Raw genomic sequence first — 26,042 nt, 5'->3', positions numbered from 1 at the left:
AGAAAGTTCTAAATTCAAGGCTTAGAATCAGAAGATTTGAATTCAGGTCTTGCCTGACTTTTTTTTTTTTTTAATAAACTATGTGAAACTAGATGTCATTTAATTTCATCAAAAATCATTTTATTACCTGTAAGATGGGAACACCTCAGAAAGTTTGTTGGGAGGAAAGCCAACTTGTAAACTTTAAAGAAGTTCTAAATGTGAGCTATCATTAAGAATTATTTTCTTTTATTATAAAATTTTCAAGAAATCATTTTGAAATATGAAAGAAAATAATAGGATTCTGTTGAGTGTGTCTTTTGAGAAATTATTCCCAGTTAAATTTTTTTTTTTTTTTATTGAGGAAAGCAATAGCACAAAAAAAAAAAATGAGGCCAACCTGACAAAAGGAAAAAAGGGAAAACAATATTGATTGTAATAGAAAATCATGGTTTTTAAATTTTCAGTAATAATTAAATTATTCATTTTAAACCCGGTTTTAAATCTCTAAACTATTTGTTTATCTGTAAAAACAGAATAATGATATCTTTATACCTATCTAACTCCCTCCCTCCCTCACAGGTTTTTGAGGTTCAACTGAGATAATGCATGTGAAGTACTTTGAAAATTTTCAAGCACCATATAAATGTCAATTGTTAGTTTTTTGAGTATTTACAAGGTTTCTCTACAATGAAATTATTGATTATTAATAACAAGTAATCTCTTAACTTTTGAACATTTGACTGAAGCTTTTCATTTAACATAGTTACCTGATATTTATCCACAGAAATAAGCTAAGAAGACTTAATAATAAAGGAAACATGAATAGAAATGAATTTTAAACTCTAAGAATTGGAAGAATCTGATTATTTTTCCAAATGCCATAATTGCCTGCTGTCATCAGTACTGGGACAAGATTAATAAAAGCCATGTCTACCTAGTATTAATTGCTTTAATAATCCTACTTCACAATAAATCATTTTTAGAAGGAAAACTATGTTGATTACTGTAATTGGGAGAAACCGCATTCATCAGCATCAGCTAGATAAGCTAAACATTTGAAATGTGATTTAAAAAAAATCTAAAATTCAATCCATGCAGCCTCAATGAAAGATAAATGACTTCCTTTTTCAATGAATTTGTAGCCAATTTTTGTTTTGTAATCCATCTCCTAAGAGAAGTTATTCATTCTAAAACTGCCAGTTTTTCATTTTCCATTACAACTTTTTGTTGTTTACTTGCTTATGTAGGCTATTAAATGCTTAGCTATTACTGACAGTACATATCGTTAGTGTAATGCAATGCTTTGGTTAGATCACAGTTAAATTTCAATGATTAAAGAAGCCAAGTTTTTGTTAACAGAAGGAATACACTCACTCTCTCTATTTATATACATATATATATATTCACATATATATGTGTGTGTGTGTGTGTGTGTGTGTATGTATATATATATATATTTTTAGAACAAACAAAATGTACAAATGAACATTGGCCTCAAGAGACTATAAGCTGCTCCCAAAAATATTTCTGTTCCTAAAAATGTTTAGGGATTCTTTTTTTAAATTTACTTTCAGGGTCACCTTGGAAACTACAGGGGGGGAGGGGAGGGGAGGGGAGGACGGTGGAATAAGGTCACATTGCTCCTTAATGTTTTTAACTAAAGTTGGTAACAGTAGCAAAATCACTCATTTCATCAAAAACCCTTAGTTTCAAAAAGAATAAAGACTTACACAAACTTAAAAGGCTTTTCCAGAAGAGAAATTCCCAAACTATTTCAAGGGGAGACAGTATTAAAAAGATGACAACATTCTTTTGGATATGACAATGATACAGCTCTTTAAAATTACATTATTAGCAGAATACAAGTATGCAAAACTAAAGTATGACTTTAGACCTGGGGGGAAAAAAAGGGCTTCTCACAATTATATTACACTTGTCTTCTTAAGTAAATATTTTACAGTATTATTCATTCCAAAATTCTTTGTTGAAGTGGATATTTCCATTTTACAGATGGGAAAACTTAAGGTTCTATGACTTAGATAACATTGTGATAAAGAGGAAGGTTGGTTTTAGGTCCTTATACTATACCTATATCTCATTTCCAAATGTGTTTAGTTAATTTGAGAAAATAGTTATTTCTTGATTCCCTCCCCCCCCCAAAAAAGTTTATTAATATTAGCTCAATTGGACCTATTCCAGAAGTTTGTAGGCAATATGCCAGCATATATATGCTTTGCAACTTTTTAAGTTTGCAAAGAAACTCTTGCTCAGATTTTCCAACTTTTACTACTCAACTTCCAATATGTTGTTTTTTTGTTTTGTTTTGGTTTTTTGCTGAGGCATTTGGGGTTAGGTAAGTGACTTGCCCAGGGTCACATACACAACTAGGAAGTTATTGTCTGAGGTCATATTTGAACACACATCCTCCTGACTTAAGGGCTGGTGCTCTACCTACTACGCCACCTAGCTGCCCTTTCTAATATGTTTTTAAAAATTATCTTTCTGCCCTAAAAAATTGAACTTAAATCAGTTGTACCATGTTATTTTGCTATTATTCAAGAAAACTTTATATAATCCTTTATATAATATATGTATATAAATAAAAAAGTAATTTATCAAATAACGTACCTAATTTTAACAGAAGTTAATGAGATTTAAAATACTTTGTAAAAATCCCACAACAGCACTACTTCAGTTTGGTAGGGAAATGACCCTGGATTTTAAAGGACAAAAATGGGGAATGGAAGTGTTTGTAGATTCTACCTCCTAAAAACCTTTTAGGTACCCAGCTAATAATGATGGTAGATTATGTTTGTTGTTGGAGAACCAGTTCAGTTGACTTTGGAGAAGTGGGTTACCTAACTGATCACCCTGTAATAATTTTATTTTATTTTGTTTGTTGATAACAAGTAAAGATAAAGTAGGTTTTCTAATAAAACTTAAACAGAATGGGATAAAAAACCTGATTATGAGAAATTAGAAAAACCTTTTTCAATTTAGATCAGCATTTAATATAACTTCTACCTTAATCTTTTTCACTAGTAGTAAGATTTTGCTTAGAATTGTTGGATCTAATGCAGGGGTCCTCAAACTAAAGCCCTCGGGCCAGATGCAGCAGCTCAGGACGATTATCCCCTCACCAGGACTATGAAGTTTCTTTATTTAAAGGCCCACAAAACAAAGTTTTTGTTTTTACTATAGTCCGGCCCTCCAACAGTCTGAGGGACAGTGAACTGGCCCCCTATTTAAAAAGTTTGAGGACCCCTGGATAATTTACATGTTGCCTCAATCTCACCTACTGGTTGTGGAGCCCTGGGCAAGTCGGTTAATCTCCCTCAGTTTCCTCATTTGTAAAATGAAGTTTAATGGTATTTATCTTAAAGGATTGTTGTGAGGATTGAACAAGATAATATACGGAAAAAGCTTTGCAAACCTTAAGCACTATGTAAATGTTAGCTAATTATTTAATTTATGAGCTATAGACTGAATTACTCAATATCCTTTGAGTACTAGTCCAATTAGCATGGAACACAAGACTTTTGTTCAGTTTTTGGCTTTCCTGTTACTTATGAAAATCTAAACAAGCCAGATAACTTGTATGCTTTATTCATCTACTTAAAAAAAAAAAAAAAATTAAGGTATTTCTTGTTCACCAGCAGTATTTAAAGTCCTTCATGCAAGTGATGGTAACCATTCTATATGGTAACTCCTTTTTTGAAAAGATTCAAGTGTCCCATAAAATAGCGGGCTTCCTGACAGAGCTTCTTGTTAATAATTTGGATTTTCTGAAGTTGTGTGACCAAATACTATATTTATTTCATGTGCGGGGAAAGGAGGTGCTTTGCAAAAATAATAATAAAGATACTATATACTTTTTGAGTATGTTAATCATCATAAAATTAATTTGGTCACCCTCAGTTTTTAGCTGATTAGATGTCTAGCTTAATTATTAGAGCTCTCTGGATTTAAAGTCATATTCTGGGTGATTCTCTATAATCTGTCCATTAAATTCAATGCTGGCTATTTTTTTTTTTTTTTTTTTTTTTTGCTCTTTTTTGATCAGAGATTTTTGTAAGAATTTTGCCTGTCATCAACTAGGTAACTGCACTGGGATAAATAATCCATTTTTTATTTTAGATAGCTAGCTAGCTAGTAGCTGATGGTGCTTTAATCTTCTCAGTGGAACTTATTCCTAAATAAACTATCTTAAGACAGAAGTACATTTGAATTAGCTACCTAGCTGAATTTCAGAACGGGCTGTCATTTTTTTTTTTTTTTTTTTTTGCTCTGTTTGTCACCTTTCCTAACACAATGATAGACAGTTACTATCATTTTAAATGGTAATCTGACCATGGATTAAGCTACATGTGTTTGAATTGTTAAGTATCTATCTGTTTGATGTTTAAGGGTGAAAGGATAAAAATATTGTAGTGTAGTTTAACAGATGTTCCTAACCTTGCCTACTATGGGAATGAATTATGAAATGATTAGCATTGATTCTTTGCCAGGCAGTGGGTGCTCAGTCTAGTGCCTCTTATATGCCAATTGATTAAAATTTAATTGTGTCTCAAAAAGATCACCTTGATTATGTTCATTAACACTACATTGGATGAAAAGAAACAATTGGAGGTGCTTTGTTTGTTCTTCAAAACCAAGTGCTAGATTTCTGGCTTTTGGCAGACAATATTCCTAAGTACTTTGTGTTCCACTGGGTTTATGCCAGATTAAATGTACTGCATGTACTGGAAACACCAAAAGCAGACTTTAATTTTAGACTACTGCTAACAATATCGATTTTTCTTCGACTTCTTCCTTCCTACTGATCCTGTTAATTTATTATCAAAAGAAGACTGGCCTCTGTGTTAACAGAACTAGCTCACCAGAGCTTTGGAGGAGAAAAACCTGTTGCATTTGTGGTGTTTGTAATGTAATACCTTAGCTCTGAGTTAGAAAGAGGATGCATATATTCCCAAGCATACTTTTCTCCTTTATCATCTGACTAGAAGCAGCTTTGATGAATTTTGAAGTCAACTTATCCAATTGATTAACAACCAATCTGACCTTATTGATCTCAAAAATCTTAGTTTATAACTGATTTTTTTCAGCATTGTGTGAAATTACAGGTTTAATGAAAATACTTATTTAGTTTTATCTGTTTTTAGAAATAGTATATCTGAATTGTATCTATTTCAGTTTTTTTAATGCTGATTTTTAAAGCATTTACCAAGAATTTGTCACTAGAGAATTATTTGCACAAAAAGAATTTGCTATGTTCTGAAGTGAGTAGGCTGGTAGTGATTCAGTTAGCCCCCTCTGATTTCCCACCCACTTCTTAAACTGAAATCACCTCCTTCTTAACATCTAGTAGCCCTGAGTCAGCCTCCATATCTTGGCAGAACTTGTAAAGGATTGTCAAATGGAAGAACTCAAATTGAAGTGAAATTTGCAGAAAATAAGCTGAATCATAGATGATTGATCATAGTGATAAAAATTAGAGGTTATGGACTCACTAGTATCTGAAAATTCTTACAGGTATGTTTTTACCATAAGGCTTGTAAATACTGCGTTTTCTATTAGCTCATTTTTCATAATTTCTATCTTTAAGTGAAATTTATATTATAGTTCTTCATTGAATAAGTTCATCAGATACAATTACCTGTAGAAAGTTCTTCCTCTCCTTTGGCATACTCAATTTCTCTTATTATTGAGCCTACGGTTTTGAAAGTCCCATTCAAGAAAAGAAACAAGCATTTATTATGTACCTTCTCTATGCCAGGCACTGTTAAATGCTTTTTAGATATTAGGTCATTTGATCCTTGTAGCAGTCTGATACATGTTATTATCTCCATTTTACAGTTGAGGAAAACTGAAGCAGAGATTAAATGATTTGCCCCAGTACCTGAGATAGAATTTGAATTCAGGTCTTCTTGACTCCAAGTTCTATTATCTATTTACTATGCCACATAGTAGCCTTGGAATTAATCTGTTGTTATCTTGGAATAACATGTTGGGATAACTAAGATTTATATTACATGTGACAATATCACAGATAAATAGAAGACGTTCATGTGAATCCTCAATTCATAATTGCAAATCTACACCAGTGGTTTGACACTTTGTTGATGGGAACAAGGTAGCTGAAAATATAATGATAAATAATCCTAGGTCTAATCCTAGATAAATATGCACTTATTTGGGGACAATTTTTCCCCCCAGCAAAGCATCAATATCAATAAGTTAACATTATAAGGTTTTTAGAGTGCTTTAAATGCATTTCATTTGATCCTCGTCATAACTTTTTGAAGTAAGTAGATACTTCAAAAGCAGTTATTATTTCAATTTGAGGTAGTTATTACTATATCTCCCATCCTGTTTTAACAAATGACAAAACTCTTAGAAGCTCTTAGAAGTTTAATGATTTGTCCTGGATAGGTGCAAAGTAGGTATCTAGCAGGATGGATTTGAACTTAGATGAGATGATATCTCATTCTGATGTTCTTTCTATGCCATTACCAAAAAAATGAAATAAAATTCTTATGTGAAAGGGTATAATAGCTTTTTTTATTAAGTGAAAACAGAATACAAACTTGCTTATTGGAATAGGCTTTGGCGATGCAAAATAATGAATCTGTGATATTAGAAACAGAGTGTGATGATCCACAGAATAAATATTTGATTATAGAAAGGTATTGTTCAGATCTTGTAGGTGAAAAAAAGACTGAGATTCATATCTGTGTCCTTTGGGTTGTGTAATTTTAGTGGAATCTTTGAAATTTTCTAGCCTGTTTCCTTATTTGTACAGTGGAGATAAGTAACCAAATGTTACCTATAGAGCAGTCGGGCTAGCTAAAACAGCAAAGCCTGAGAGAGAGTGAGAGGGGGAGGGAGAGAAAGGGGGAGAAGAGATAAAGAGAGAGAAGGAGAGGGAGAAAGAGGAGAGATGATGGGCAGCATATACCAAACAGATCATACCATCATGGCCATGCCAACTACCACCTCTCCTCAGGCTCTAGAACCATCACTGAGGAACAACACTTGAGAAAAGGGGGGGGGGGTCCTCTTCCTCCACTCACACTGGTGCTGATCAGCCCTCTGCTGGCTCCTCCCCTCTTTTAACCGTTAGGTCCTGTGGAAATGCAACCTGGCAGAAACTTCTGTAGATATTGCACTCTCTTCAGGAGTCATGACTACTGAAGGCTTGGAAAATAAAGTCTTTACCACTAAAGTCCTTGGCATATGAAATGATTCAGCATTAGAAACGTCAAATTTTATTAGTGGAAATGAATTTAAAGAAGAGGCATCACCATCTGTTTTGAGGCTGTACCTTATCAGGGAACCTTTCCATATGACTTGAAGCTGAAATTGCTTATATATATTGCCTTCTTTATTATAAAATGTATTTCTTGAGAGCAGAGTATCCCTAACATTTAATACAGTGCTTTACTCTTCATAAACTTTTTCATTCACTTAATAATTTGTCCAGTTGCTGTAAAGGAAATATGTTGCAAATCATATATATGAGAAATAGTGTCTAATAATTATTGCGCCCCCTTCTCTCTTCCCCTCCCACTTTAATCCTTTTAAATTTTAGTATAAGCCCTTTAAAGCCCCAAATGAAATCTCAGGTTAGTGAAACACAAAATAAAGGGTTAAATAAATCTGTTACTAAAAGTCCCCAGGTACTATTTTGTTTCCCATACTAGCAACTACATTTGGTCTGTAGTTAATCAGTATCCACAGCGAACTCAGGATAAGTTTTTTTTGGTTTGTTTTTGTTTTTTGTCTAGGCTTCGTTTCCTTTATAAAGAGGGAAAGTTAATGACCAAAGAGGATGTATCTCAGATTAGTGTTACCAAACAGTGGACATGGACAAAGTAGAAAAAGTTATAAAGTCCATAACACCACAGTTCATATGGTCCTGTTTCTTGTTTATTAAACTATATAGTAGCATGGTTATATAGTTTTAATTATGAAAAATTCTTTTTGATGGCAATTAACTGCAGTATCTTATTTTAGAGTTGATAGAATAGTAAGCAGTCATGTTAATCTAGATAAAATTGTAAAATGCAGCAAAAATGGTGAGTTTCATGATTGCGAAGTCTTTATGGGAGGTGGTTTTATTTGAGGAGGTTGTGAGGTGGTGGGTTTTTTGTTTGTTTGTTTTGGGTTTTTTGACAAATTAAATAATGAAGTACACTAGATCCTTGGTATAATATGCCTTCTATAGCAAGGATGACTTCTTTAGATAGGGGAAGGAAAAGTTCTTGGAAGCATAGTAGCAGAATGATATCTGTAGTATTTTCTCACATAACATATTCTAAGATATATACTAAACAGAAAACATTGTAATTAAGCTGCAAAGTATATTAGTAACACTTATCATTATTACCTTCGTTATTTTGACTTCTTACAAAGGCAAGCATAGTGCTTTGCACATAATAATCTCAAATATGTATTTAAAATATTACTTGATAGTTGAGTATTTCTTGATTCCCCATCATAGACCTTTCAGATAATCTAGTCATACATATTGCACTCCACTTTTTAGATGAAGACACTAAGGCACAGAGAAATATGACTATCCTAACCACAGTTCATGATTGTGCAATTTTTAAATTATGTCCAATAAAACAAGGCAGAACTTAAAAATATTTTTTCCAAGGGTAGAGAACATAGTACAAAGCTCCATATTATCCAGTTATAAATTGAGGAGTCTCATTCTCCAATAATAAATGAAACATTTGACAAAAAAGAACTAAGATTATTTGAAATAATTATTAGATGCTATAGTACTTAAATTTTAGCTAAAACTGTTGGAGTGTCACTGATTAAACATTCAAGAGCAATTCATTTTGCCTATCTTAAGGTTGTTTCTGTGAAAAAAGGATTATTTTTTTTTCTATAATGTTGTTTTTTTTTAAAAAGTAATATATGAAAATGAGATGTGTTATCCATTCAGGCTTCTTCTATTTGAATTACAATTTAGATAATTGTGAAATTTTCAGATGTGGACTCCCAAGTGGCATCTATATAGTATTTTACATATCTTATTTGATTCTCACCTTATCTTATTTGATGTTCTCAACAACCCCATTGAACAATTATTATCAGTACTATCCCAAGCAACCCATTGTAAAAATGATGATACCAGGACTCAAAGGTGTAACCATTTATCCACAGTCACTTAGTTTGAAAGTATGAGTAGTATTTAGATCTGTCTTTGTATTCTAGGTAAAGTTACACAAAGATGAGCCAAAAGCTTTTTTTCTTAGAGAACAGAAACTACTTCAAGATCTTAGTAGAGGGTAAATTTTTATTGATAATTATATAAGCTCATTTCTGTTGTGTGGGATGAAAGGAAAAGCATTTAGTATGAAGTTCACACAGTCCAACTTCCAATTCATCCTATGTGGATATATTTGGTCCTGGTTTCTCAAGGCCTATATCATAAGACTGTAGATTTAGAATTGGAAGAGACCTTTCATATTAGAGATGAGGAAGTTGAGTCTCAGAGAGGTTACATGACTTGTTCAAGGAAACACAACTAGCAGAGTGATGGGAACTGAATGTCAATGGAGTGTAAGTTATCATAGTTTCTGTTTCCATAGCACCTCAGCCAGGGACAGACAACGTCTAGGATCAAGATGCCTGGCCAAATACATAAAAGTTTATCCCCAATAAACCGAGGGGCACTTAGTGATAAATTCTTTAACTGTGATAATCTCTGAAGCAAAGAAAAAATACAAAATGATGTTAGATCCTAGGCATTCCCATTTCACATTTGTATTTATGATGTTGGAGATGTAGAAAAAGAACAAATAAATCTCATACCAAGCTGTTTGTAAACATTAATTTAGCTGCTGGTATTCTAAATGTGAAATCAATTAATGGGTAGACATAATCATAAGAACAGAATCATCTTTCTTGACATTATGTCAAGAAATGTAAATGCAAACAAGACAAAAAGAAATTGCTAGTGAATGGAAGGATGTTTTTCAGGTTCTTCACGGAGAAGTAAATGAATTAAACTGGGAGAAGTGACTTTCGTTTGTCAAAAGTCAGCAAGAAACATTCTTTCATGGTACATTTGGGCATCTTATATGCAGTGTTTGTGACAAGCATTTGCAAAAATACTACTTTAAACGTAATTGCAGCTAATGTACTAACAATCTGTCACATAGGATAAAGAAGTATGGAAAAAACTTAATAAAATCTTCCAAATTACATCAGCAGTTACTTTAACATTGGGTGACTTCTCTGCAAGGTAGGCAAGGAGAAGGAAAGTGAAAAAATAGTTGGAAAGCATGGTTCATGAGTAAGACAAGAAATCAAAAGCTTCTATTGAAGAAAAGTATTCATTGTATATAGGTATGCTTTTTCCATTGACCCTTTCAGCGTCAGGTTTTTAGAGATTCATGACTGAGTCATACAGTCTTTTACATAGGTGAGAGACACAACTAAGTTAGATCTTTTGGAAGGCATTGAAGGATAATACTCAAAGGACAATGAACAGATTTTAAAAATGGAAAAAATATCTCATAATTTTTATTTCTCCATCTGTGATACCTAGAACTATTCCATGTGAGCTCTTACTTTATGGGTGGGAAGACAACAAGCATTTATTGAGGACTTGTATGTGCTGGGCAATGAGCCAACCTCTGAGGGATACAAACGGACCAAAAAAAAAGAAAATCCCTGTACTCTACTTTAGGAGTTTACAGTTTCATGGGGGAAAGACAATGTACAAAAGAGAATTAGAAGTAGAGTGCAATTTATAGGGGATAGAGATTCTGGGCTCAAGAAAGAGTGTCAAAGTCTAGAAAATTAGAAACTCAGCCAGGAAGGGAATGCAAGTTGGACAGCCCACTGTAGAGTTACTAATATGCTTCATGAGGAAATAGAAATAGCACTGAGGAAAACTTAAGCAAAGAGCAGTTAGTCTAGGCCAAGCATGTAGAGAGCCAGCCAAATTTTGAGGGTATTGACAAAGCAAATCTCATGAAATATGTTAGAAGGGGATATCAAAGACTTGGTATCTTATTGGGTGGATTTGGGGAATGACTATTGAGAATATCAACAACTATTGTTCTAAATGCCTACCAGCCCACTTCTACAGAATATTGTTGAATAATCCATGTGTCTATTAAGCATTAAGGGAAAGAATACTTTTGCAGATGATATTCTGGATATTTTCAGTTATATAATTACTTTAAAGCAAGACTCTACAGTACTTAACTGTTTTGTTATTCAAAATAGGCATTTGATTCAATAGATTCAATTTTGTAACAGTTATATTGCCAAAGGTGTATGTTTGCTTCTCATGGAGGATCCAGTGTCAGGTTTAAATTGGGAGTGCCAGTGCCATTCCCTATACATAGTCATCCACTTTGTTGATGATACTGTGTTACATTGCATTAACTTCTAGAACAGTGCAGAGCCTTCTAATTAAGGTTAGTTACTCAAAAATCTGGACTATTCTTCACAGGAAAAATCAAGTGGATAATGTCTAATATATAATATGCAGTATTCTGACGAGTCAACCCACAGAATTGATATATCAGTACAGAATATCTTGAACACTGAATGATTCTATAAACAAATTTTTTTAATGCTATCTTTAGCTGAAGTTTTTCTCATTTAATCATTTTTTTTTTTTAATATTAACCATGTTTCATGCCAGCTCCAGCTAAAGCAAAAATATATTACAGTAAAAAGAGCCCTGGCTTTGGGGTCATCAGACTTGAATTCAAATCCCAGCTCTGCCACTCATGTCTTTGGGCCAACTACTTAGCTTTTTTGGGCCTCAGTCCCCTCATCTATAAAATGAAATGAAAGGGTTGAGATTTCTGGGAGCCAAGATAGCATAATAAGCAGTAAATTGCCATAATTCTCCCATATTCACTCCAGACAACCATAAAATAGTGCCCCCAAATAAGTCCTAGAACAACAGAACCAGCAAAAAAAACAAAACCCTGAGAAATTTGGAAGATTGGTAAGGTCTACCTCCTTTGTGTAAAAGGGGATTGCAGTCCAGGACAAGAAGCATCCCAGCAAGCCCCACTTCAGTAAACCCTCAGGAGAGCCCGAGTTCCAGTGTGATAGAGCAGGCAAATGCCAACACCAGTCCTCCCATGTATCCTTCACCACAGCTCTAGGAAAATCACTAGACTATGAAATGCTTCAGGGATGCCCTGGGGAAACAGGGATATCAACTCTACAGGTATCTAAGCAAACAGCTCCAGACTTCTGCCCCTGTGTTTCAGTGTAGCCCTGGCGAAACACAGACACATCCCACTAGCCTTACCACATGCCAGATACCAGCACTAGGTTCCCAACTCAGCACCAGGTAAGCTGTCAGACCCCTGCAGTCTACAGCAGCACCAGCCACTTTCTTTCCCCTCACACAGCACTGGACTGGAGGGTTCTTCCGTGGGCCTCAGAACAACATTAATAAAGCACCAGGTAAACAGCCAGGGCCTGCAGCTCCAAACACATGAAGCCTGAGATGATACTCCTTCCGCCCTAGAACCAAAGCTCAAATTTCAAAGAAAGGGGAAAGCCCTTTCTCCCCCCTCCCCCCCAAAAAAACAACAAGCAAAACACAAGGAAAAAGGAATCTGACCAAAGAAAGTTAATTGTGGTGACAGGGAAGACAAAGATACAAACTCAGAAGAGGACAATAATGTCAAAACATCAAATTAAAATGGGAAGTTGTCTCAAGCCCAAAGAACTCATGGAAGTGCCCAAAAAGCTTAAAGATCATATAAGAATCAGAAGAAAAATTGGGAAAGGAAATGAGTAATACAAGAGAATTATGAAGAAAAGAGTCAAGAGTTTGGAAAACTGCTTTTAAAAAAATAGAATTAGCCAAAGGGAAAAGGAAATATAAAAATCTACTGAAGAAACAACTCCTTAAAGAGTATAGTTGACCAGAAGGAAAAAAGTACAGAAGCTAATTGAGGAATAACATACACCTAAAAAGTTAGAATTGAACAAGTGGAAGCTGATGACTATATGAGATATCAAGAGTCAATTAAACATTGAAAAGAATGAAAAAGTGAAAGAAAATGTGAAATACTTTAATGGGTAAAAACAACTGACCTAGAAATTAGATTAAAGAAAGACAATATCAGAATCATTGAATTACCTGAAAACCATAATCAAAAGGAGAACCTGGACAGCATCTTTTCAGAAATTATCAAGAAAAACTCTGTTGTCCTGGAATAGAGGACAAAATAAGCATTGAAAAAATCCACTAATAAATGCAGGAAAGTGATCCCAAAATAAAAACTTCAAGAAACAGTATATCCAAATTTCCGAAGTATGAACTGATGTTGAAGAAAAACAATATTACAAGTGGCAAGAAAGAAATTATTAAAACTGAACAGCAAAGGATCAGAAGTTATAGGAACATGATATTCTGTAAGGCAAAGGAGCTAGGACTACGATAAAGAGTCATTTATCCAGCATAATTAAGCATAATACAAGGGGGAATAGTCATTCAACAAAATAAAGGATTTCAAACTTTCATAAGGGAAGACCAGAACTAAACAGAAAATTTGACCTACAACTTAAGACTCAAGAAAAGCATTATCAGATTCAGAAGGGAAAAGAGATTCAGTAGAGCTAAACTGCTTATACATCTGCACATGGGAAGATGATACATGTAATTCTTTTTTTTTTTTTTTTATAATAACTTTTTATTGACAGAACCCATGCCAGGGTAATTTTTTTAAACAAATTTATCCCTTGCACTCACTTCTCTTCTGATTTTTCCCCTCTCTCCCACCACCCTCTCCCCTAGATGGCAAGCAGTCCTATACATGTTAAATATGTCATAGTATATCCTGGATACAATATATGTGTGCAGAACCGAACAGTTCTCTTGTTGCACAGGGAGAATTGGATTCAGAAGATAGAAATAACCCAGGAAGAAAAACAAAAATGCAAACAGTTTACATTCATTTCCCAGTGTTCTTTCTTTGGGTGTAGCTGCTTCTTGTCCATCATTGATCAATTGAAACTGAGTTAGGTCTGTTTGTCAAAGAAATCCACTTCCATCAGAATACATCCTCATACAGTATCGTTGTTGATGTATAATGATCTCTTGGTTCTGCTCATTTCACTTAGCATCAATTCAGATACATGTAATTCTTAAAAATTGTATCACTAATAGTATAGCTAGAAGAAATATACATAGAGGGTATGGGTTTAAGGTGCATTTGAAGGAATGACAGACATATTAAGGAATGAGAAAGAAGATTATACTAGGTGAAGAAGGAAGGGAGGAATAAGTAGAAAGGTGTGATTTCACATAAAGAGGCATGAAAAACTTATTGAGTAGACTCGTTAATATTGGCTCAAAGAAGAAATAATATACACTGTCACTTGAATATAAAAATGTCTTATCTGATGGAAATAAGAGATTAATTAAAGGGGAAGAGGAAGGGACTATAGAAAGGGGAGCAGACCAGAGGAGATGGTAGACAGAAGCAAAACCCTGGGGAAGAGAGGGTGAAAGGAGAAAGAGGACAATCAGAGGAAGTATAGAACAGAGAGAAACAGGTAGTAACTTTCCCATAAAAGAAGTGAATTTCAGAGTGAATCAAAAAACAGAATCCTACAATATATTGTTTACAAGAAACATACTTGAAGCAGTAAAGGTAAGAAGCTGGAGAAATGGACAGCAATACTATACTAATGAGGGACCTCAACTGTTCCTTCTCAGAACTTGATAAATCCAATCAAAAAATAAACAGGAGAACTAAAAAGGTAAATAAAGTATTAAAATTTTAAATATTCCTTTGAAGAAAACTGAATGAGAACAGAAAGGGATATACCTTTTTCCCAGCATATGACACCTACACAAAAAGTAACTATGTATTAAAAACTTTAAAACCTCAAAATCAAATTAGAAAGGCAGAAATATTAAATGTATTCTTTTTGAATCATGCAATAAAAGTTACATTCAACAAAGGACAGTAGAAAGAGATTAAAAATTAATTGGAAGCTAAATAATCTAATCCTAAAAAGTAAGTCAAAGAACAAGTTAGAAACCATTTCTTTAAAGAGAATGACAACAGTGAGACAACATACCAAAATTTATGGATTGCAGCCAAAAGCAGTACTTAAGGGAAATTTTATTTTTCAAAATTTTTACATCAGTAAAATGGAAAAAGAACAGATGCAATGCATTGAGTATGCTCAATGCTTACTTAATACAATACTAACTTAAAAAAACTAAAGAACAAATTAAAAATTCCACTGTAGCACCAAATTGGAAATCCTGAAAATCAGAAGTGAGATTTAATAAGACTAAAAATAAAAACCAACCAAAAAACTATTGAGTTAATAAATAAATCTAGGAGCTGGTTTTATTGGGGGGGGGAGGGGAGGAAAGATAGAGAACTTAAACAGGCTAAGATAGATAGACCATTGGTTAATTTGATTAACAAAAGAAAACCAAATATCCAGTATGAAACATGGGAAGGATGAAATCACTACCAATTAATGAGAAATTTAAGTAATCATTAAGAAATGTTTTGCCCAATTATGACAAGTTAACAGCCTGAGCAAAATCAATTAATATTTATATAAACAAATTCACATAAATAGATTAACAGAAAGGAAAATTAAATGCTTAACTCTACCTTAGAAAAAGAAATTGAACTTGCCAATAGTGAAAAATTGTGACTAAGTAAGATAATTTTACACTATATCAAGTGTAAAATTGATATTTTGATTCTATTAAAGTTTTTGCACAAACAAAACCAATGAGAAAGCTATATGAAGTGTAAATTTGATCATTTTGATTCTATTAAAAAGTTTTTGCACAAACAAAATCAATGCAAGCTATATTAGAAGGAAAGCAGCAAGCTGAGAAACAACTTTTCAACATTCACTCTTGTAAAATCTTGTGTTCCAAATGGGAAACAATTTTTACAGCAAGCAACTGATAAAGATCTCATTTCTCAAATATATATAGAGTATTGAATCAACTTTATAAGAATACAATCCATTTCCCCAATTGATAAATGATCAAATATTAATAAGCTTTTTTATATGAAGAAATCAAAGCTATCTGTAGGCATATGAAGTGTTTCTTTTGATTAGAGAAATACAAGTCAAAACAATTCTGAAGTATCAGTTTACATCTATCAGATTGGCTAATATCACACATACACACACACACAAAGATAAATGTAGGAGAAGATATGGGGAAATTAGGACACTAATGTACTGTTGGTGGAATTGTGAGCTGATCTGATCAATTCTGAAAAGCAATATGGAACTGCCCAAAGAGCAAATCTGCATACCCTTTGATCCAGCAATACCATTACTTAGTCCTTATCCCAAAGAGGTAGAAGGATTTATGTGCACAAAAATATTTGTGGCATCCTTTTCATGGTGGCAAAATAGAAGACTGAAGGGATGCCCATCAGTTGGGGAATGGCTGAACAAGTTGTGGCATATGATTGTAATTGGAACACTGAAGAATAATGAATAGGCAGACTTCAGAAAACCTGGAAAGACTTGTATAAACTGCTACAAAGTGAAATGAGTAGAACCAGGAAAATATAGTACAGTATCAGCAACATTGTGTAATAATTAACTATAAAAGCATAACTTGGCTCTTCTCAGCAAAACAATGATCCAAGACAAGTAGAAAGGACTTAGCAAGGAAAATGTTATCTACATTCAGATAAAGAATTGATTAATTGGTTAATATTTAAGAATCAAAAGCTTGGAACCAAAGAGATGGATAAAGTTATCCTTGATAAAATTGTCATTTGTCACTGCATGTCATTTTTTTACTTGATTCCTTTTTGTGGGATTTTTTTCCTTTTTGAGCTATTTTTTTCACAACTTTGATTAATGTAGAACTATGTTTTATAAGATAGTACATGTATAAACGTCAAATTTTTTTCAAAAGGGAGAAAAATTTGTAATTCAAAATTTTGTTAAAATATATGCTAAAATTGTCTTCCTATGCTATTGAGAAATTTTATTTATGGAATTATTTTTTTTAATGAAAATATTAAACTGGGTGATCTCTAAGGACCCTTCCTTATTTAAATCTCTGATCCTATATTAAAGGCAACATAACTACCATTTTTTCTCCATCAGCCACAGTACTTAGAAATTCCAGTGATAAGCATAGTAGATTATGTTTTGTGGATTTGGCTTTCTGTTTGTGTCCCTGTACTTCCAATATTTCAATAGTTTGAATTGTTTCTGCTTATACTAGTTTCAGTAATTATAGTAGATTTTCTCTTCAAATAAGTTTTAAAGGGATGTCATTTTATTTAGAAAATTAGAAACAGTAAGAAATTAAGACAATTTAAAATTTCATTGTTAAAAATTATAAATATGATCTATAACCATTTTACTTATTTCTATTTTTAAAAGTTGAATTATATGTTGTATTACAACAAATGAATGACATTGAGAAATGTAATAGACATCATGATACTTTAAACTTCCAAAAGAAAATTGTTTAACTTTGAATTTCCATGTTTCAAATTCAGATGCAGTCTAGGTAGCAGCACAACTCTGTTTCATGAACTTAGATCAATTGATAGTGAAGATGAAAGTTTGCACTCATGTTATTTTAACTCCAGTGGATTCAAATTTGATCTCATTTGCACAGTGTTGTATTATTTACTGCAAACACTGTCCATTGGATCAGATTCATAACTGTGTTAGTTGGAGAGTTTGTTAACAAAGCCATTTGGCATTATCATGAAAGATGTTTTCCTCAAGATCCAAATGGAATAGGTTAGCCCTGTTGAAAGTAAAGTCCCTCGGAACCTCCCATTCAGAAATAATGTAGTACCTCAAGACTCAAAACAGTACACTGTCTTATTTAGTGAAAATATGTCATCGTAGACCTAAAAGCATATGGGACCTCAGAGTCAGCTTTTGTGCCTTATTTTATAGATGAGAAAACTGAGATGTAGGAGGCTAAGTAACTTATTCAAGATTACAGATAAACATCAAAGGCAGGACTCGAAACCAGCCTCTAAAACTTGCAGAACCTAAAGCTCTCCATAGCAGATCTAAATGAGATAGATAAAAGCATTTATTAATCACTTTCTATGTGCCAAGCACTGAATACTAAGTGATGGGGATACAAAAATAAGGGAACAAGACAGTCCCTTTTAGTTTACATTCTCACACAGTGGAGAACAAAACATAACGGGTAGTTAAAGAGAGGGATGCCTGGAGGGGGACATGGCAGCTGGTGTGGAAGTGTTGCAGGCAGAAAAGGAAGCTAATGGTGAAATGGGTAGTTAGGATTCCTTAGGGTATGGTGATTCCAAGCCAGAATTCACCAATGAACAGCCTCAGGGATATCTTAAATGTTTACTTAAAAGCAATCCATTAAACAGTTTTCATGGGAAAAATTGAGTGGATGAAAAATGCTAGTTGTCCAGATAGTTATATCAAACCTTCCTTCCCACCACATCCCCCCAAAATTGCCTCAACTCTTTAAAAAAGAACTTATCTTGGCATAATGGTTTCCTTTTGGTCAATATTTAAGAATCAGAAGCTTGGAACCAAAGAGATGGATAAAGTTATCCTTGATAAAATTGTCACCTCATGTCATTTCAGCTTTTTATTTCTTCCAGAAAAAGCCATGGTAGTTTAAATTGTCCTCTAACATGGAACAAATGTTTCTTTTCTTAACTTCTTAACGCGTCATACTACATGTTTAATTACATTTCTGCTATTTCCTATTTTATGATTGTTTATTTGATGTTTATTTTAATAGGAAAGGACCATATAACAAAGTGACAGTCCTTGATGTTTTAAGCCTTTAGCAGTAAGATATGTTAGCATGTAGTTATTTACCACAGACCCTTCATACAGAAATATCCTATTAAGGAAAAAGATTTGTTGGTTTGTGGCATAGTGTAGCACTGGTTTTCACTGCATATGAGAATTAAATTACACATTATATTAACAAATTATGAAAATAAAGCAATTTGATTTGTTGCTTGAAGAAGATTCTTGACCCTGTTCACATTGATGAAGTATAAGCATAAATTCATCAGAATTAGGTAGTAATAATAGCTATAAAGAGATTTTGATCTTCAGTAAAATTAATTTGCTATTCCTTGTTGTTTATTCATTTGTGTCCCCATCTGGGATTTTCTTGGCAAAAATATTGGGGTAAGTTGCCATTATCTTCTGTAACTCATTTTACAGATGAGGAAACTGAGGCTAAGGTTAAGTGATTTGCCTAAGAACACACAACAGTATGTATCTGAATTCAGATTTGAACTCAAATCTTCCTGAGTCCAGTCCCAGTGCTCTATCCATTGGGCCACCTAGCTACAATATAGCACTTTAAAATTTACAAAGTCCTCTTCTCAAAATAATTTTATGAAGTAGGTAGTACAGAAATAATCTCAGTTTTAAAGAAAACTGGAGTGTGAATTGCACTGTTTCACACATGTTAGCTGAGATTTGAATCTGACTTAAGACAAGTGCTTACATCATATAAATTTTCACCAAATTAGTAGAACTTGTTAAATTAGATTGCTGTACTTTGGACCTTTCATTAATTACTTTTTTATGGCATGGATTTCATAATAAAACTCCATTATAATACATATTATACCACATGTCAAATTGTGTGTCGACTGCCCCAAAATACAGTATTACAAAACTAGCCTTGGAAAAATGTGTGTGTGTGTGATTAGAATCACTCATATTGACAACTTTGTAAATTAAACATCAATATAAATCAAAACTACTTTAAAAATTTTAATTTTAGCTGGAAATGGACAGAAAAAATGACTTAATCATGCCAGATGATCAGCTGAAAACAAGCTCCTGATATAATGTACTTTCAAATGTGTCTCCTTGGATAATTTTTACAAAAGGTCTAAATATTAAGGAAGTGATACCTTTCATCATAACCATAGCATGCTGAATGTGCTGAGAAAAATGGATTAGATAAAATTTTTGTTTATGGTTCTTATGGCAAAAGAGCTATTAATAAGTTATAATGCTGAATTTATTGTATTCTGAGAATAATACTTTATTAAAGCGAAATGCTTTAATTAAGCTACATTTTGATTGTCCAAGTGCACTTTTCCAGTACACTTGGACAATCAAAATGTAGCTTAGTTAAAGCATTTAGCTTACACCTAAAAGATTTCAGCTAATCCTGACCATTTTGAGCTAGATCTAGTCCTAGAAATACCCGATTAAACTATTTATAACACCTACAAAACATTTATTAAGCCCTAGTATAGGTGATAGAACAGACAAACCCCTAGGCACAATAGAGCAAGTACTGTGAGGGAACGTTGAAAGATTCCTTCCTGTAAGGGACAAAAAGCAAAGATTGCACCTTCTACCTTTTGCATAATGATTTAGCCAGTCAAATCGGACAAAACGAATTAAAGCCCGTCTTCCCCAAATTAAGTGAGCTATTGTAGAACAGTTGTCAGAACGAACTCATCTGTGTAGCAAAACAATGAGATGATTTTACAATAGGAGTGAAAAGCCTATCGAACTTAATGACAGCTGGTTGTCCAAAAAACGAATTTAAGTTCAACTTTAAATTTAATTCAAGTACTAACAAACACTATTTAAATTTAAATGCTACTCAAAAGAGGGACAACTCTTTTGATATGTAGAGAAACTTCCCTAGAGGATAATGAAATACACACAAAACGTAGGCCTAAGAGCAGCCATCAATTAAGAAAGCGTTAAAGCTCAAACTTACCTAATATTTAATACCAACAATTAATCAAAATCCCTAACCCTATATTGGACAATTCTATAACTATTTAGAAGATATAATGCTAATATGAGTAACCTGAACATATTCTCCTTGCACAAGCATAGATACAGATCGGAACAACTGCTTACACTTAACCAAACAAATAACTATAACCACATACTAGTACCCTACTACACGCTTTGGGTTTTTTTGTTTTGTTTTTTTATTTAATAGCCTTTTATTTACAGGTTATATGCATGGGTAACTTTACAGCATTATCAATTGCCAAACCTCTTGTTCCAATTTTTCACCTCTTACCCCCTCACCCCCTCCCCCAGATGGCAGGATGACCAGTAGATGTTAAATATATTAAAATATAAATTAGATACACAATAAGTATACATGACCAAACCGTTATTTTGCTGTACAAAAAGAATCAGACTCTGAATATTGTACAATTAGCTTGTGAAGGAAATCAAAAATGCAGGTGGGCATAAATATAGGGATTGGGAATTCAATGTAATGGTTTTTAGTCATCTCCCAGAGTTCTTTCTCTGGGCGTAGCTGGTTCAGTTCATTACTGCTCCATTGGAAATGATTTGGTTGATCTCCTTGCTGAGGATGGCCAGGTCCATCAGAACTGGTCATCATATAGTATTGATGTTGAAGTATATAATGATCTCCTGGTCCTGCTCGTTTCACTCAGCATCAGTTCGTACTATACACTTTGTTAACCCAACCCAGGTGTGCATGTATTCACTGAATATGAGGAATAGATGAAAACACTTCAGTTTATGTTCCTTTAGTGAAAATTGTTTCTACAGAACAAATATAAGTGAACACCACAAGTTTTGCTTTCTAAAACTTTCCCTCTGCTTAACATTTTGTACTAAATGAATTGCTTTTTCCTACTTACCCACAAATAGATAAAGACAAGAGAGAGCATGGCAAAGAACAATAGTGAATTCTAGAACTTGAGTGATTTCAAAACAAAGTAAATCTATCTTGTAAGAGTTTCACTGTGTCCCTCAAAACAGGATTTTTTTGTACAAACCCATTAATGTGAACATCCTTATTAATTGTAAAGTCTTTGACTATATTCTTGTCAACAGACTTGATAAAAAGAGCAACTTGTTAATTAGAATATTTGTAGTTCAATTATATATTAAAGATTCTTTGCTTCAATTTTCTTATGATAAATGAATTCAGTGACTGAGGAGGTAACTAGGAAATATATAAATATTAAATATGCTTAAGCAAATTCAAATATAGTTATTCGTTTAATAAATGACTATATAAAGTACTTTATAAGAGTTCTTATTCACATTGATCTTTAGTCCAATAGGAGAAGTGATATAAACTACTGTAATACATCAATATGTGAGCAAAGGCATAGAGATGGGAAAAGCATTGCAAAGATAACAGAAAGTCCAAGAATAATGTTTAGGGCTTGAATAGCAGGCTAAGAGAATTCAAGTTTATTTGATGGACCACAGAATAATTAGAAACTTTAGCAAAGGAGTGACAAGATCAAATCTTTGAAAAAGGAAAGCTAATCTAACAGTAAAAAAAGGAGGAAGCACTGAAATGGTGAAAGTTTGTGTGTGTTAGAGGACTGGTTAAGAATTTTTTTTACAGTAGTTCAATTAGGAAACAGTAAATACCTGAAACAGGTTGGTGTCAGTGGGAATAGATCATATGAGATGGATCTAAAAGAGATTGCTAATATATGAACTTACCCAGTGATCAGATGTGAGAAGTGAAGAGAGAAGATCCAGAAGTAACATGTTTCAAACATGAGACTATTAGCAGAAATAGTAAGGTCAGAAGAAAGAACAGGTGGGGAATGAAGAGAAAAAGTTTAATTTTGGATAGTCTGGTGAAGCCTTTAGAACCTTTCTCCAAAATGTTTTTAAATGCATAAAGTAAATTTCATAAAATTACAAAAGGAACCAGTTATGTTAAAATAGTTTAAATTTTTTTTTTTTAATTGAGTTCATGAATCCCAGATTAACAGTTCCTTGTATAAATGAAGCTTGGTGTGAAAGCCCAGCTGAGAACAGCCTTGGAAAATCATTAACTTTTAAGGTCCCATGACTGAAAAGGAGCTTTTAGAAAAGTCTGGGGAGAAACAAAGGGAAAAGTCTAGAAAGGAAAAAGTATTCTGAAGATGGAAGAGAGCCATTAGGGACCACCCTTCAGTACAGGATGATGACGATTTGATGATCAGATCTTTGAAAACTTAAGAGTAAGAGGAGTTTGAGTACAGTGATGAAGAATGAGTCAAGGAAACAAGCATTTATTAACTTTCTCTACTAAATTTCAAAACTTTCTTTTGAGTCTCTCAACAACCCTGGTTGGTAAATGCTGTGATACAGCTGAGGAAACTGAGGCAAACAGAAGTTTGTGATTTGCCTAAGATCACAAAATATCTGAGGTGGAATTTGAATTCAGGTCTTCACCAGTTACCATTATAAGAGATTAAAAAAAGAATAAAGTAATACATAGTTTACTTTTCATCAAGTATCTTCAGATTATTTTTCAGAAAGTTTGGCAAAGAAAGAAAAGAGATGGTGCATTGGCTGGAACAAAAAGATCTGTCTTGGGATTGGGGAAGATTTATAGACAATGGGAGAGAGTCAGGAAAGGAGATAACTCGTGTGTGTATAGCACTTTTGTAATGTGTTTTACAATATGTATGTGTATAAACTATTAGAGAAAGGATGATTACTATAGACATCTTAAACTGAGTATGTCCAAAACAGAAGTCATTATCTTTCCTTTTGAAGCTTTTCTTTCTAACTACCTTCCACTATTAAAAGGCACCACCATCCTCCCAATCTCTCTAGCTTGCAATCTAGGAGTTATTCTGCCCTACCCAGTATCTTTCATCTCTCCTTATGTAAGCTATGACCAAGATCTGTTGATTTTATATTTAGAGCATCTCAATTATGACCTTTTCTCTCCTCTGACACTCCCATCACTCTAGTCAAGACCCTTGTTACTTCATGTTGTACTTTTTGCATTAGACTGCTGATAGGTATACCTGCCTCAGGTCTTTTCCCACTTTAATCCATTTTCCATTCAGTCTCTAAAGTGATTTTCCTAAAGCTCAGGCTTGATTATGTCCCTGATCGTGTCAAATTACAGTGGCTTCTTATAGCCAGGATCAAAGTCAATTTGATATTCAAAGTCCTTCAGAACCTAGCCCCCTTCTACCTTATCCCTCACAACATATACTTTTTGATCTAGTGGCATTGGCCCTGGCTATTTTTCTTTTGGCTCCAGACATTTTCTGTGGCTGTCCCTCATGCCTGAAACATTGACTCTCATCTACTTAGACTGATGACTTTTTTGGCTTCTTTTAACTAAAACCCCACTTTCTGTAGTAAGCCATCTCCAGTCCCTTTTAATTCCAGTGCTTTTCTTCTTGTTACCTATTTATCTTCTATGTAGCTTGCTTTGTAGATATTTGTTTGCATGTTGTCTCCCCCATTAATTGTAAATTTCTTGAGGACAGAGACTGTCTTTTGCCTTCTTTTGTCGGAGACACTTGTTTTATAGGAGGAACTTGGCAAAGTTCCTAGCACATAGCTGTTGTTTAATAGATGATGAATGGATGGATGGATGGATGGATGGATAAAGGCCCTGGAAGCAAATGGAGATAGTAAAATTCAGAGAAGTGTTGTTCTAAACTGAGCCTCATAGAGGTCAGCTCCACAGTAGTTTTATCTTTAGTATTGGAACAAAATAAGGCACTCAGGTTATTTATCTGTTAACCACTGGAGGTTTACTTAGTCACAGAAGAAGGATGTTGAACAAGAATATGCATTGAGACTATCTCAAGTTGATTCAGCTGAGCTTCCTTATCTAAGTAACTGCTAGCTATTATTTTGTACTTTGGAGACCAGGAAGTGATGTCAATAGTCTTAGCCCTTGGTCCTCAGAACCAATCAAGTGTTAAGGGTGGTTTCCGTACCTTTTAAGGAAATCTAACCTAATTTGCATAAGAGTTTGGTGGAGACATAGGGACATCTCTTTTTTTTTTTTTTTTTTTTTTTTTTTTTTTTTTTTTTTAATTTAATAGCCTTTTATTTACAGGATATATGCATGGGTAACTTTACAGCATTAACAATTGCCAAACCTCTTGTTCCAATTTTTCACCTCTTACCCCCCCCACCCCCTCCCCTAGATGGCAGGATGACCAGTAGATGTTAAATATATTAAAATATAAATTAGATACACAATAAGTATACATGACTAAAACGTTATTTTGCTGTACAAAACGAATCAGACTCTGAAATATTGTACAATTAGTTTGTGAAGGAAATCAAAAATGCAGGTGTGCATAAATATAGGGATTGGGAATTCAATGTAATGGTTTAATACCAATATAAAAAATATTCATGCCCATAGCTCCAAAAGATCACAAATCATATCAGATAAACTTTCTGAATCAGCATTTATTTCCATTCTTTAGCTTTCTAGTTTTAGTGTTCACCCACCTCAGAAATGTGCCTCCCCCAAAGAATATTGGTTTTTGGGCATTCACAAGAATTAAATCAAAATAGGTCTGCCATGGTCAGTGTGAACTTCCTGGCTTAGCACCATGCAGTAAATCAAATAGGTAAATCATAATTTTATCAGTATATTACAGTTGGTAGTGAGAAACACTTTTCCTGCTTCTTTCATTTGGTTTGGAAGCAAAAATTGCTTTCCATCTTTGATCACATTTTATATATTTTCAACCATCTTTTCCTTGAGGAATCCTTGTAATGAATGTAGACAAAGGCTTCAATCACATTTCTGAAACTTGCTTCAGAAGGACATAAAGAGATTTCTATCTTTAAATCCTATCTCACAGCTAGAATATCTAGCACAATTAGCTTAAAAAAAATCTAGCTAGACCAACAGATATGTCTTTGGAAGGTTAATATAAAATTACTGTTATTTCACTGAATAAATTTATTTGGATACTGTTCCTAAGTTCCAAGTCCCCTTACGAATTGGTTAAATCCATGTGCACATGTTACGTTTTCTTAGGCATCAACTTTCAGCAAGTTCCTATATCATATGTCAAAGACCAGTCCTTTGGTGCAGAATCATAGACAAAATTGGGAATATCCAATGAAAACTAAGCTTTCAACCGTCATATCAAAACTAAGAGATTCATACTCCAGAGGGTACTTCACAGCAAGTGTGTTATACATATCAAAACTAAAACACTTTGTTTCTCCATGTCTAAAATCTCTCTGGTTGCAGATGGCATTTTCTATCCTAAATTTATCATAGTTGATCATCACACAGTTTAAATAAAGAG

At 33.6% G+C, this 26,042-nt stretch overlaps 1 protein-coding gene across 3 annotated transcripts in view; it reads left to right on the top strand.

The window, feature by feature from the left end:
* The window catches only part of PELI1 (pellino E3 ubiquitin protein ligase 1), a 66,621-nt gene that overhangs the window by 3,163 nt on the left and 37,416 nt on the right, over nt 1-26,042 (top strand). The gene's annotated exons all lie outside the window — the stretch shown is intronic.

Source organism: Sarcophilus harrisii, chromosome 2 (assembly GCF_902635505.1).
Source record: "Sarcophilus harrisii chromosome 2, mSarHar1.11, whole genome shotgun sequence".
NCBI lineage: Eukaryota > Metazoa > Chordata > Mammalia > Dasyuromorphia > Dasyuridae > Sarcophilus > Sarcophilus harrisii.
This window is presented reverse-complemented; position numbering and strand designations above follow the sequence as displayed.